Source organism: Dasypus novemcinctus, chromosome 15 (genome assembly GCF_030445035.2).
Source record: "Dasypus novemcinctus isolate mDasNov1 chromosome 15, mDasNov1.1.hap2, whole genome shotgun sequence".
Taxonomy (NCBI): domain Eukaryota; kingdom Metazoa; phylum Chordata; class Mammalia; order Cingulata; family Dasypodidae; genus Dasypus; species Dasypus novemcinctus.
The window spans coordinates 77,210,355-77,224,331 of record NC_080687.1 but is presented as its reverse complement, the minus strand read 5'-3'; positions in this window follow the sequence as shown (position 1 = coordinate 77,224,331).

Genomic DNA, 13,977 nt, shown 5'->3' with positions numbered 1-13,977 from the left:
GTCAAGACTGACATATAAATCTATAATTTTAATATAATATAACACATATAATAATCGATTTATACAAAGGACATTTTATTACCACTGAATATATTGACTCAATAGAATCAATGTGGAGAGGAACTGGAGCTGTTCTATGAAGGTTGCTAAAATGGGAACAAGCTTTGAGATGAATCTTAAATAAATTTAAATAAAATATTTAATTATATTTTAGGTAGCATTATAGATAGAGGGTCCAGGGCAAATATTTGAGTTTAGGGAAATAAAGAAAGGCCATGTGTATAGATCTACAAATATTTTGACTTTAAGGGCTACATTTCAAAGTCAAGACAGCAATATATAGACTGGGAGATAAGCCAGGTTATTATTTCCCTGTTAACTGGTTTTAGCCTTATCCTATAGATAATGGGAAGTCATTAAGAAGTTTAAGTAGGAATCGCATAGATGAAATTGTATTTTAGTGGATGGGTGTGAAGCATACTTGGGGTAATGGGTATAATTAGGAAGTTAGTGTAATAGCCTTGGTTTGAATTACTAAAGGCCTGAATTAGGTCAATGGTTTTTGAGATACATGGAAAGGAATTAATCTAATAAATATTTAAAAGAACGAAGGGGAATATGGAGTACTGATTTGAATCTGGACATTTTTCAAAGTCATTTTCCTTCCTCACAGCTTTCTAGATAGATAAATGATAGGTACATGATAGATAAAGATAATAGTATATAAGTCAGGATTCTCCAAGGAAGCAGAAACTGCAGGATAAATACGATAAGGTTTATTATAGAAATTGACCCTGGGGATTGGCAAGTCTGAATTACAGAGGGCAGGACACATGTTGGGAAATCTGGTGATGGTTTTGATCAATTCCCTAGGAGAAGCTAGCTGGCTGAAATAGAGCCAGAATTCTTCATTTTGTCTTATGAAATCTTCATTTCTCCCTTAAAGGCAGAGGTTCTTAACCATGGTTCTATGAACTTGAATTGAAATTCAAAAAAAAAAAAATTATTCTTGTGGGGATATGTTAATACAGGTGTGATATATTTATTAATAATACACTGCACTGCACAGTGTGGACTTAGAAAGGGGTCCGTGGTTGTCACCTGACTGGCAAAGGGGTCTGTGAAACAAAAAAGGTTAAGAACCCCTGCTTTAAGGCCTTCATCTGATTAAATAAGACTTCTCTCATTGCTGAAGGCAATCTCCCTTGTTGATTGCAGATGTATTCAACCATAGTTGCAATCAACTAACTAATGATTTGCATCCACAAAATTCCCTCACAGTATCAATCAGGCCAGTGCCTGCTTGACCAAACAATCAGACACCAAAACCTAGCCAAGTTGATGGAGGAAAATAAATAGCAAAGAAAAAAAGGCAATATATAATATATAACATCCCCACTCAGAAAATTTTGAGACCTACAACTTTTGGGTAAATTTGTTTTTCAAAAAGCATGTGATGCTCACTGTGGAGCAGGATTATAAATGCTGAGTCAGAATTCAATTAAGAATCAGGGGACTGACCACCACAGTTGTATGCACAGAGATAGTTTCTAAAAATATGTTTGCTCAGGCCCTACCTCAGCACAATTAAATACTGATTTCATATTATGAGAAAAATCACCCATAGGTCTTTATTAATTACATGTTGTGTGCATGGTGATGAAATGTGCTGATATTATGAAGTGGTAAAATTGAAAGCTTTGCAAGGGTCAAGGTATGGAAATACCATGCAATAATAGCCACCACAGCAGGAAGGTCTGTGTGGGGAATAACACTGGAAAACTAGAGGCTGAAGGGGACTAGCTGTCCAAAGCAGAGGCAGACCAGTAGCAAGAGATAAACGCTCAGATTACAAAGGTGGATGTCTCAGTAGACTCACAACAGCATCCAAGAGAAAGAGTGAACATTAAGAATCTCCGATTCAGACAATCAATCAGCTACAAACTTCCCCAGCTATCTTACCTGTCTTCTTTTTATCAGTGCTCCATTTCACCAGGGAATATGAGATGCAACATTCAGCAGATTAAGGAAGGTGTGAGTGAAAAAACGAGAAGCAACCCCACACCTTCCACAAAAACTGGCACCCACATACAAAAAGCCCAGCTAGGAAGTGGAGGTAAAGAACTTATTGAATAGAGATTGAATGTTGTTTAAAAAAAGTGAACCAGAGTTTTAATTACTGAATTGACTCTAATTTTTAATTTATAGTGACCATAAGAATGTCAGTTAACTTAAAGAGATGAGAAAAGCAATGGAACCCTTTATAGATTCATCCAGAAGATGGAGAAGAATTATTTTCAGTTTTCATTCTGTGAGTTTATAAAAACACTCTAGGGACAAAAATTGAATGTCCTTTTTTATTATACCCCATTAGCCTTCCATATTGGATGTTCCATTTTTATTCACTTATAATAAACAAGGGAAAAGGAACACAGGGAATATGTGATTTGGCAAAATCTCTCCTCTAGTGAACAGGTGGGAAAAATGAAATAAAGTGTCAAGAATTCTCCTACAGAAAATAAACCAATACCATAATTTTCCTTTTGATGGTCAATAATCATTAGATGAATTATAACAGTTCCAACTGAGAAACATTTTTATGATGGGATCCATAGGGTAACTCAACATAAGGAAAGTAGTAACCTGGATTACTGAGTCAGGCTCAGCACACAATCTTTTTATTGTTTTATTTTTCTTTTTATTTCTCTCCCCTTCCCGCCCCCCTGCCCCAGTTGTCTGGTTCTTTATGTCTATTGGCTGTGTGTTCTTCTTTGTCCGCTTCTGTTGTTGTCAGAGGCATGGGAATCTGTTTCTTTTTGTTGTGTCATCTTGTTGTGTGAGCTCTCCGTGTGTGCGGCACCATTCTTGGGCAGACTGCACTTTCTTTCATGCTGGGCAGCTCTCCTTACCGGGCACACTCCTTGCACATGGGGCTCCCCTACGTTGGGTACACCCCAGCGTGCGATGGCACTCCTTGCTGTGCATCAGTGCTGCGCATGCGCCAGCTCCACACAGGTCAAGGAGGCCCGGGGTTTGAAGCAGGGACCTCGCATGTGGTAGAAGGATGCCCTAACCACTGGGCCAAGTCCGCTTCCCTAAATCTTGTGTTGTTTGTTTGTTGTTTGGAAGGAAGAAAGGTACAGTGTTTCTGAAGCTGAAAGTTCCTGTGGTTGTATCTTATTAAAAATAGCTAACCATAGGAGAATTTAAGTAGGTAAAATCATTTATTATTTTTAAAATTTTTATTTATTTCACTCCCCTTCCCCGCACCTCCCACCCCAGTTGTCTGTTCTCTCTGTCCATTTGCTGCGTGTTCTCCTTTGTCCACTTCTATTATCAGCGGCACAGGAATCTGTGTTTCTTTTTGTTGCGTCATCTTGTTGTGTCAGCTCTCCCTGTGTGTGGCACCATTCCTGGGCAGGCTGAACTTTCTTTCGTGCTGGGCAGCTCTCCTTATGGGGTGCACTCCTCGCACGTGGGGCTCCCCTACGCTATGACACCCCTGCATGGCACGGCACTCCTTGGGTGCATCAGCATTGCATATGGGCCAGCTCCACACGGGTCAAAGAGGCCGGGGGTTTAAACCGCAGACCTCCCATGTGGTAGATGGACACCCTATCCACTGGGCCAAGTCTGCTTCCCAGTATAATCAAATTCAAATCAGAAAACACTACTATGAAAGCTAATAATTGGGCCCAGTGAAGGCTCAACAGAACATTAGATAAGCTTCCAATGAATGGTGGGACTAATTTTAATATCAGTGCTGAATGGCAATGATGCAAATATCTATAGCATTGAGCCTATCATTTCCCATCTTCCTGGATTCACAAGAAAGACTTACTTCTTTTGCCTGAATAAGACCTAAGATTCCAAAATCACTCAGGGAAGAAGGGATTCTCATAGAGAAAATATGGACTTTCTGACAAGCTAGGATCTTTCCAAATACTTCTTGAACTGGGTTTTGTGTTTTTTTTCTCATTTTGAAGACATACTCATGTTCTTTAAGTGCCCATTAATTTTTTCTGATATATTTTCTACTTCAATTCTTTCAAAACTCAGCATATTTTTAGACATAATTTTCTTTTCTCAATGGAAAGAAGAAACAGTAAAAGCCAAGAAAAGCCAAGTCTGCCAAGGAGCCACAGAAAGACATGTCCTTTGCAAAGATAGAGCATATTGATTAAAAATAGCATTTCCACCTAAAGTGTAGTTTCATTACATTTCAGTTTCTCTGTTAAGAACAATACATTTATCTAAATGTACTGTATGAAAGTGTTCTCCTAATGACCAGTCATTAATAATTATATACTCTATGAAACTAAGGTCTTTGGAGAAGCTTGCCTTGCCATTCTATATTTCTATGTTCAAAGTTATCAAAGAGTTCATGTGCCAGAGAATCACATTCCCTAACTCCCTCTCTTTTTCCATATTTTGCCCCCAAATTCTGCTTGTAGTCAGGACACTTTCTCCCAATCTTATTCCCATGGTTCCTACAGTTTGTTTATCTCTCTTTGCCTCAACGGGTAGCTGAGACACATAACCCTGGGATCACTCAGGAGCTCCCCATCCACCAAGCTTTTCTGCTTCTCTCCTTCTCACCTCCCTAGCAGTAAATTTTGGGTGCTGACTTCAGGTCAGATTAATCACCAGTAGCTTCATGCAATTATAAGCCTTCCTAGACCACCCCCTAATTATCTGTTATGTCAGCAGCTAAATCACATCTTAATATAATCACATAATTTAAGCCTTCTCTATCTCCTTTTTTCATTTCACCCAATAAGCCATCAACTCTAGAAATGTAAGCTTTCTTGTAATAAAAATTCTAAATATTCTATTCACCTTCACATAGTCATCTTAGATTGTATCTTTTATTGCTTCTTTATACACTGTAATCTCCATCTATCTGCTTTTTTCATAGGTGCTTCTCAGATTCACTAAAAAAATAATATTTACCTAAGTGTTTAATCATTATCATGGTCAAATAAGTTAGCCTCAATTTTGGAGCATTAATAGACTCCTAGATAAAGGAAATATCACAGCTCAGCTAAACAAAATAAACTGTTTTCCAAAGACAAGGTTAAAATAAGTGTCATTATAATGGAGAGACATAGTACAAGTTGGGTGACAAAATGCACTGGAGAGCACCAGTGTGATTATTAGGAAAGGGATCTGAACGTATCCTGCCCAGGCAAAGATTGCTAAAAAAGGATTTTTATAAAAATATCTTAATCTTTGATCTTCCTCTAGTTAAACAACAGTTTTAGGTAGGACAAGAAAAAGTCATGTAAGGACAAATATGTATTATAAATATTTATGTACAATAAATATTAAATATGTACAATTAAATATTTAGATTCAGTCTAAAGCTCTGGCCACATGTTAGAAGTTAGTGCATTTCACTGAATGACTGATATCATCATTTAAACTGTCTTAACGACTTATTGCTATAGGTTGACTCAAAAGTGATTCAGTGCCACGGATAGATATCAGTAATGAAAGATAAAAGAATTTATAGTTTTGCTGCTACCTAGCTCACATATGGATGTAACTTGTGATATATATTCTTAAAATGATGCAACTTAGATATTGCTGCAGGCTGCTTATGCTCTTCATGAGTTTATTTTGTGGAAGAATATGATTTTGTTAGTAGAAGTATAGTAGAGTTATAAAATAAGCAAAAACTATGAGAAAATAAGTGTCAGTTTAATATTATTTAATAATTCCTAAAAGAGATATTAATTATGTTTTTAAATTTGTCTGTGTCTCTGGGTATGATACCCTTTGACTGATTTAAAATCAAGGGCTTTATGTTTACTTGATTAAATCAAGATCAGGGCCAGAAGCGGATCCATGAGAAAAGAGGAAGCACTCCATAGACACAGAAGAGGATCCAGAGACCCCGGGAAGGAAATCAGCCATTTGCCTGATAGTTTACAGCTGACTTTGTGAAATGAACAGAGCAGCTGAGCCCAGAAAGAAATGAGCCTTGGAAAGAGAGATGAACCCTGTGTTAGCCTACAGCTGAGATTGGAAGAAGCTAAACCCATAGAGTTAAGAGGGATGAAGAAGGATGAACCCCTGCAGATATCACCTGCCATCTTGCTTCATCACATGGCAACAGAGTTTGGTAAGGGAGCAAACTTGAGTTGGACTCTTTAGGGCCTTGTAAATGTAAATTTCTACCCCAAATAATTATCCTTTATAAAAGCCAACAGATTTCTGGTACTTTGCATTAGGATCCTTTTGACTGACTAGTACAATACTAATTATATTACTATTAATGTAATACTAGCTGTTTTAATATTAATACCTTTACTTACATTTTTAGATGATGCATATCCTGAAACAGAAACTAGATAATGGGTGAGAGCAAATTCCATACATGGCAGCAAATTGATTGTAGTTATGGATATTAACCAACTAGGTTAGGGACCTCTGTACAAGCAAACAGTTACTGTTTCTAGGGGTGACTATATTCCTCAGGGTATGATTGTCCAAAAACATTTAATCACACTAGACCTTAATTTCCTTGTTTAAAATATGGGAATGTTTAGCCTACTTCTGAGGTCTTTTGCTATTTTATTTTTTTCTATATTATCCTATTGAATGATTTTGCTGAAGTTCAATACCTTCCACCCTTGCAGTGCCCTCTTGAAATTATTGTATGTATTTGTACAGTTCCTTTATGTATTATACATGATTTATGAATATGTGGTCAATAGAGCCCTTCTTGTGGGCCAGCTGTTAGGTACAACATGGCATCTTTATTGGAACAGATTAACACAGGTACTGGCGATTGTGTCCTTTTCACTACACCTACCAATAATGAATATTAAAAGAAATTTGAAACTATGTGAAATAGCAAATAGCATGCATTTATTATTTTGACCCAGGGCTAGAATAATTCTTCCTCTTTTTCACATTTTAATCCTAGAGACCTTGATGATTTTGACATTTTGTAGAACATCTCTTTATTCCACTAAATTATATTATATGAATAAGACATAATGATTAGGAAGTGTAAAGTAATAAACTTGTGGGCTCACAGATAAAAACCCAAAGATTTAAAAATAGGGGCTTGGATTAAATTGCTTTGGGTGAATCAGAACATCATTATATGTAAAGGAAGAATTATATAACTATTCAATATCAACCAACCAAAAAACCCCTTAGAAAACAAAGGCAGAACATTTGTGGGCCTTTTAGGATTTTGGAGGTATCATATCCTGAACTTGGGAATACTTTTCTGGTCCATTTATTGGGTTATTTAGAAGAATGCCAGTCATGAGGGAGACTCCAAATGCAATCTAAGCTACTCTGGAACTTGGACCTTATTACCCTGCAAATCCAGTGATATTCATTAACAGGAATGATATGCAAACCAATATAGGACAAGTGCAGAGAAGAACCCTAGAGTTTGCTGAGCAAGGCCACACTTTCTGCAGTAGAAAATTATCTACTCTTTAAACAGCAACTCTTGTATACAACTGGACTCTAGTAGAGGCTGAGTGCCTCACCTTGAGACATAGCCTACCATTGAGAGCAGAACTGCACATCCTGGGCTGTGTATAGTCAGGCCCATCAAGTCATAAAGTCATCCAGGCACAATAGCAATGTTCTCTGTAATAAAAAATAGTACACACAGGATTGGGCCAGAGAAGTTCCAGGAGACAAACTAGATGGTCCAAGGTCCCACACCACCTACCTCTATGCCATCATACCTAACAACTCATTGGGGTCTCCCATGATAGAAAAGGAGGAGATAGAAATGTGGACCTGACTCAGATGGGATATCTCAGTATATTTTTCTGAGCTGTAAAATGGGTTACTTCTACAGGTCTGGATTACTAATATTAAATGATTCCTTGAAAGCAGGAACTTTCTTATTCAACCTTAGTTACCATAAAATAACATTCATGTAATATTTGGTAAATTTATATTTTATTCATGTAATCCTGATTTTCTCAAATTTTATAGGAATAGATCTTTGCTAAGTGGAAAACAAACTCATAAACCTTCTAGATTAAACTTTTTAAAAAGGCATTATAAAGATAACATGAAAGTTTACTCAGTGTTATAAAATGCATTCTGTTTGGGCATAAATAACTTCTAAGTTTCTAGAGGTTATGAGTATTGATAATGGTTAATGTTTTCCAATATGATTCTTTCTCTATTCATGCTGATGGTCCTACTGGAGTTTCAGTGCTGTGTTTGGGTCTCTGTGTAAGTCTCCAGAAGGTTTTCAGTTATCTACATCTTTAAAGTCTAAGCTTTCTGGCTTTTGATCTCATTAGCAGTTTTGTGTGTTTCATCTTGATTAAAATAATTCCAAAATTTAAGTACACATGGAAACTCTGAATCAAGTTAATTCTCTCATTCCTTCCATTTTCAAATCTTAAATAAACTCTAAAATTTTGCTGAATACCCTGCCAGGAACCGGAGATGCAAAGATAAATAAGTCATCTCTTGTCCCTTAAGGACCTTGTAGTCTTGTTGGAGAGAGAAGCACAAAAAATAATGGCAATGCATTGTGATAAGATTACATTTATAAAGACAATATTTGACAGTATAGAGGAGAGAGTAAGTCAGAATAGGAAGATGTGACATTCAACAGAATCTTTTAATATCATTATTAGATGGGAAAAAAAATCAAAGTAAGGACATTGTTCATAATGAATATCCTAAATGAACTATAATAGATAATAGTTCTTTTCATATATTTTAATGTCATTTAATCTGCACCACAGTGCTTCAAAAACATTATTATTCTTTCATTAATTTTAATAAAGGAGTAAAGGAGAAAAAGAGGTTCTCAAGGTTTAGATAATTCACTTGGATTCGCTCAGCTGTTATGTTATGAAGAGAGTATTTGAATTCAGGCTATAAGCCAAAAGAAGTTCATGAACAAAGACACGAACACTTGAAGGGAAATACATTAGTGAAAAAGCAAGAAGTTGGGTGCGCTGACTAAAAGTACTATTCCTAATGTTTGATCTGCCAATCCCTTCAAATGCAGTAATGTTACTATCTATAAAGTTCTCATTAAATGTGTAATTTCTGTGGGCAGGAATTTGAAAATACAACCCAGTGATTTGATCTTTATAATTTCTTTAAATATAATCTTAAAAGATCTACACCATTTGTTCTAAAAATTTTCCCCTGCCATGTTGCATTAGGAAAAGTATTTCTTTTCACCAGCAGTGAATTATTAGAGAAGTGAAAGGAGGTATATGTGGCATACAGGAGGTGTTTGTTCACCTCCAATACAGAAAGAGGAGCCAGATACAGAAAGAGGTTGAAAATAGAGCATCAAGTGTGCCTTGCAAAACACTAGCTAATTCTGGTGCCCACACTTTCACCTATACCTGGTCTGTATTTCATATATTATAAATCTTATAAATAACCTTAAGGGTGAAACCATCTTATACTTTGTTTCTTTTAGAACATATTTAAATACTATTTTGCATAAGAACTGTTATAAGACTCTAAAGAGTAATTATATCATTACCATATTTGAGTAGATAAAATGAGATTAAGATTAACATTTTAAGAAAACGATAATATAGATTTGAGACATTTGTGGCATTGCCTTAAAATATTTCATAGAATGAAAAATATAGCGAAATAGATGGCACCCCTATCTCATAAGTCATTTAAAACTTACCTATGGAATCTACTTTCCAATATACTTGGGGAATAGGTCCATATTGAATTTGCCAATTTCATTTTGCATGCACATTGCTTGACTAATAACATTCACAAAATTTGTTTGGGGTTTCTTTGCACCCAGACAATTTCTCTTGGAGCTTCTCATTCAAATCACTGTGGGAGTGAAATTTAACCTGTCAAAATATTATTGTGGCCCTGTGAATTACATTTACACTTTTCAATTACATTGTCTTCTGATATTTTTTTTAGTGAATTAGGACACGGTAAAACAACACGAGAAAGGAAAGTTTAAACCAAACTAAAATACTCTTGTATAATTGCATAGAAATGCTATAATCCATTCGGGCAATCACCTTTTAGTAGTCCCTGAAGTTACCTACATGATTGGATCTTTTCTCTTTGATCTACCAGCTATTCAGTTTCCCCTATTATCCCAGTAGGATTAGCCCTGCCATTTTCAGACTAATTTCCACAATTGTTAAAAGAACTATATAAGCAAAACTAGATGGAAGTTCTGAAAATAGGCCATTTCACTATCTAATCATTAGCTTTTTAAGAAATCTGTTAATGCATCTTTGTTTTTATTGGTTATTGTTGATTTTTTTTTCTTTCTTTTGTTTAGTGTGTTTTCTGCTGACTGACCTCACTAGGGAAATTTAAAATACTGCATATTCCTTGAAATTCCTTATATAGTGCTGAGTATCACAGCAGTTATAATCTCAGCTTAATATTGGAAACACTATGCAAAAGTTCAGGATATAATCACCATCATAATGCCTATATGAGGAAAGGAAAATATTCGTTGAAAATTTGGCGGGTTCTACTCATTATTAAAATGGTCTAGTAAAATACCACAACACTAATTACAAAAAATAACCTATCCTAAAATTAAATTACTTTATTTTGTTGGTGACTTAAAAAGACATAAATTAATACTAATAGAGGGAGGAATAGAATTGGATATATATGTGGAGTCACTGTATCCCTATGCTATGAATGTTCAAATACATCAAGTTCACCTTCCAAGGAATCTGATATAGAATTCCTGTAGACAATTTGCCCTTTTTCACTTACTATTGTAGCTTCTTTGTGTTAAAACAAAAACAAAAGCAGATTGATAGCTTCTTAAGAAATTTCTCTTTAAATAAATATTTTGCGTGGTTTTAGTTTGTTGGCAAACAGCTCATAGATTAGACACTTTTAAATAATTTTTAATGAAACATTAGTGAATAAGTGAAAGCAAGTACTTCAGATATTTTTTGAGCCAATTGGTCAACCTATCATAACTTCCTTGGTCTAATGACACACATTTTGTAATCATTTCAGAGACATATTCAAGTGGAAGCTATGAATATGACATTTTTACAAAAGGCGTTTACTTGAAAGAAAAGTTTTTCTAAGATGTCATCATTGAAATGTCAGTAAATTCATTTCCAAAAATATATTTAAATTGTTTTTCCTCAAAGCACAAATCTAAAGTGTTTCAAGTCTTTATTAAAAAGTCATCACAGTAAGAGAAGCTGTGCATTTCACTTCAGCAGTTTCAAAGACCATAAATAATACACAGAGCAAACATAGCATTGCAACTAGTTTTGACACACGCTCAGAACTTCTACATGATTATATGGTTGAATTGAATGTGTCAAGTGATGGTAAATCATATTCCATTTGGCACTTCCCTGAAAAAAGAAAACAGTAATGTGCTCATCATCAATTAAAATTGAAAGCAGAAAGTGCTGCAGTAAACTTTTGTATATGAATTACATACTTGTTTCAATGATACATTGTTATAAGTTATAACATTTCAAAAGAATTATAAAATGATATAATAAAAGGAATAAAAACGCAATTAACTAAATAATTTACATCCAATGGAGAGCAAAAATATTGGTTATAACTATGGTAGATTGAATTATGTTCCCCTGAAGAGGACATGCTCTTAATCTTAATCTGCATTCCTGTGGGTGTGAACCCCTTGTAAATAACACCTTTTGAGGATGTTAATTTTAGTTAAGATGTGTCCTAACTGAATCAAGGTGAGCCTTAGTCCCTACTGGAGTCCTTTATAAACTGAAGAAATTCCAAAGCAGCGGGTCAGAGAAGGCCACAGGGTGGAGACAGAAACTGGAAATCAGACAAAACCAGAAGAGAAGTTATTGGAAGTGAGAGATGGTCAGGTGATAGGAGGCATAGTTGTAATCCAAGGAGCAGAAAGCTACAGACTCGGGGGAAAGCAAGGCCTTTCTGACACCTTGATTTCAGATTTCTAACCTGCCAAACTGCAAACCAATAAATTCCTATTTTTAAACCAGATTATGTGGTATTTGTCATAGCAGCCTGAAAAACTACATCAGTAACACAGAAATATTTTTTTTCTTTCTTAGGAATCTGTGGCAGTTTGTCATTGTTTATGAATTCCAAAAATAGATATTGGATTGTGTTTGTAAACAGGTCTGTTCCTCTGAGCATATTAGTTTGTATTAAATTCAGAGGTCTCACTTTCATTTGATTAAATTATGATGAGGGCTTTGATTGGGCACATCAGTAGGATGCTGAGTCTCCACTCCCTTGTTAGGTGGGGACTCACAAAGAAAATGACCTAGCAGAGGGGAGAGTTTGAGTTTTGATGCTGGAGCCCCAGAAAGTAAATACCCAGGAGAAGACACAGAGGACTAGAGATGCCTCCATAGATACAGCAGAAGCCCTGGGGAGAGAGACAAGCCTAGACGAACAGCTGACCTTGTGGACAGAACAGAGCAGCAGAGTCTGGAAAGAATCAAGTCCTGGGGAGAGAGACAAAGCATTTTGCCAGCCTACAGCTGAGATTGGAAGGAGCTAGAACTATGGAGCCTTAAAAGGAAGAGGAAAACTGAACCCTCACGGAGACTGGCAGCCATCTTGCACCAACACTTGCTGGCAACAGACTTAGGTGAGGGAAGTAATTTTGCATTATGGCTTTGTGATTGTAAGCTTCTACCCCAAATAAATACCCTTTGGAAATTCAGCAGATTTCTGGTACTTTGCATCAGCAACCTTTTAGCTGACTAAAACACAACACTTGACTAAATATAGCTTATTGAATTGAGAACACTCTGTTCCTAAGGTCAATAGGAAGTGTTTATGTATATGCTAAAACTTAAATCTGAGTTTGTTTTTGCCATATGCTTAAAGGATTTTTCCCTCAGGCATTTTATTCCTTAAACTACCAAACTGGATTTATTTTGGTTGGTTGTATAGGTGGATGCTGGGATTGGCTATTTCTCCAATCACGAATCCAAGATTAATGTTTTGAAAGATTTAGGTACCTTATGTGTCCTTTTTTTTTACTTTCTAGAGAAGTTAGTATCATCAGGAAGCTAAAGCAAATGTAACCTTGGATGGGTATAGTATTACTGCATCTTACATACATCGCAAACATAAACACAAGTTAAATAATGTATTGGATATACATTGACCAGAAATATGTGTCAGAAAACATGTGGTAAATGAATTATATGACTTTTGAAGCTGTTAATGAATTCAATACTAAGTTTGACTTTGTGTATTTCCTAAAATAAAAAAGTTGCAAAATACCGTTTTTATAAAATAGGGACCACAAAGTGCTTTTGTAGTCCAGAGAATAGTTGGGGTAATTAGGAGTGGTATTTTCACCTAGGCAAAAAGTAAATTAAAGTTTTCAGATATACATTAAGTGAGTAACATTTTGAATATAGCATTTAGAAGGTTAAGAGTGATTAATAAGTTCCCTGATGTCAACAGTTATTTCTTCATTCAACACATATTTGAGTTAGATAATTTACTGTGTGCTGGGGACTGTGTGAGGCTCTGGGCATATAGCAATGAGCACAGCACACATAGCCTTGCCATCATGGATTTTACTGTATATCAGGGAAGAAAGATGTGTAGACAAACACTCATGATAAAGTACCATGGTAAGTGCTATGATGGGGGAAGTGTACATGTTTTCCTGAATGAGAAACAATGAAAAGGGAAATGGAATGAAAAGCATTTCTGGAGGAAGAATGAGCACCAAGGCAGTATGAGCAAGATTTTTTTGTTGGCAGAGGGAGTACGACAATGAAAATAATGCAAAAGAGAGAAAACAGGACACATTCTAGAAACTCAATGAAGTTCAATATTGATTGAAAGATGAACAAGGGTAAAAATTGACCTGAAACATTCCAGAAATAGTCTAGGACCTGAAATGTCATGTAAACTATAGTAAGGAATTTGAACATAATTGTTAATGTTCTGAATACCATGAAAGGGTTTTCAGAAGGGATGTGGTATCTTCAAATTATGTTTCTA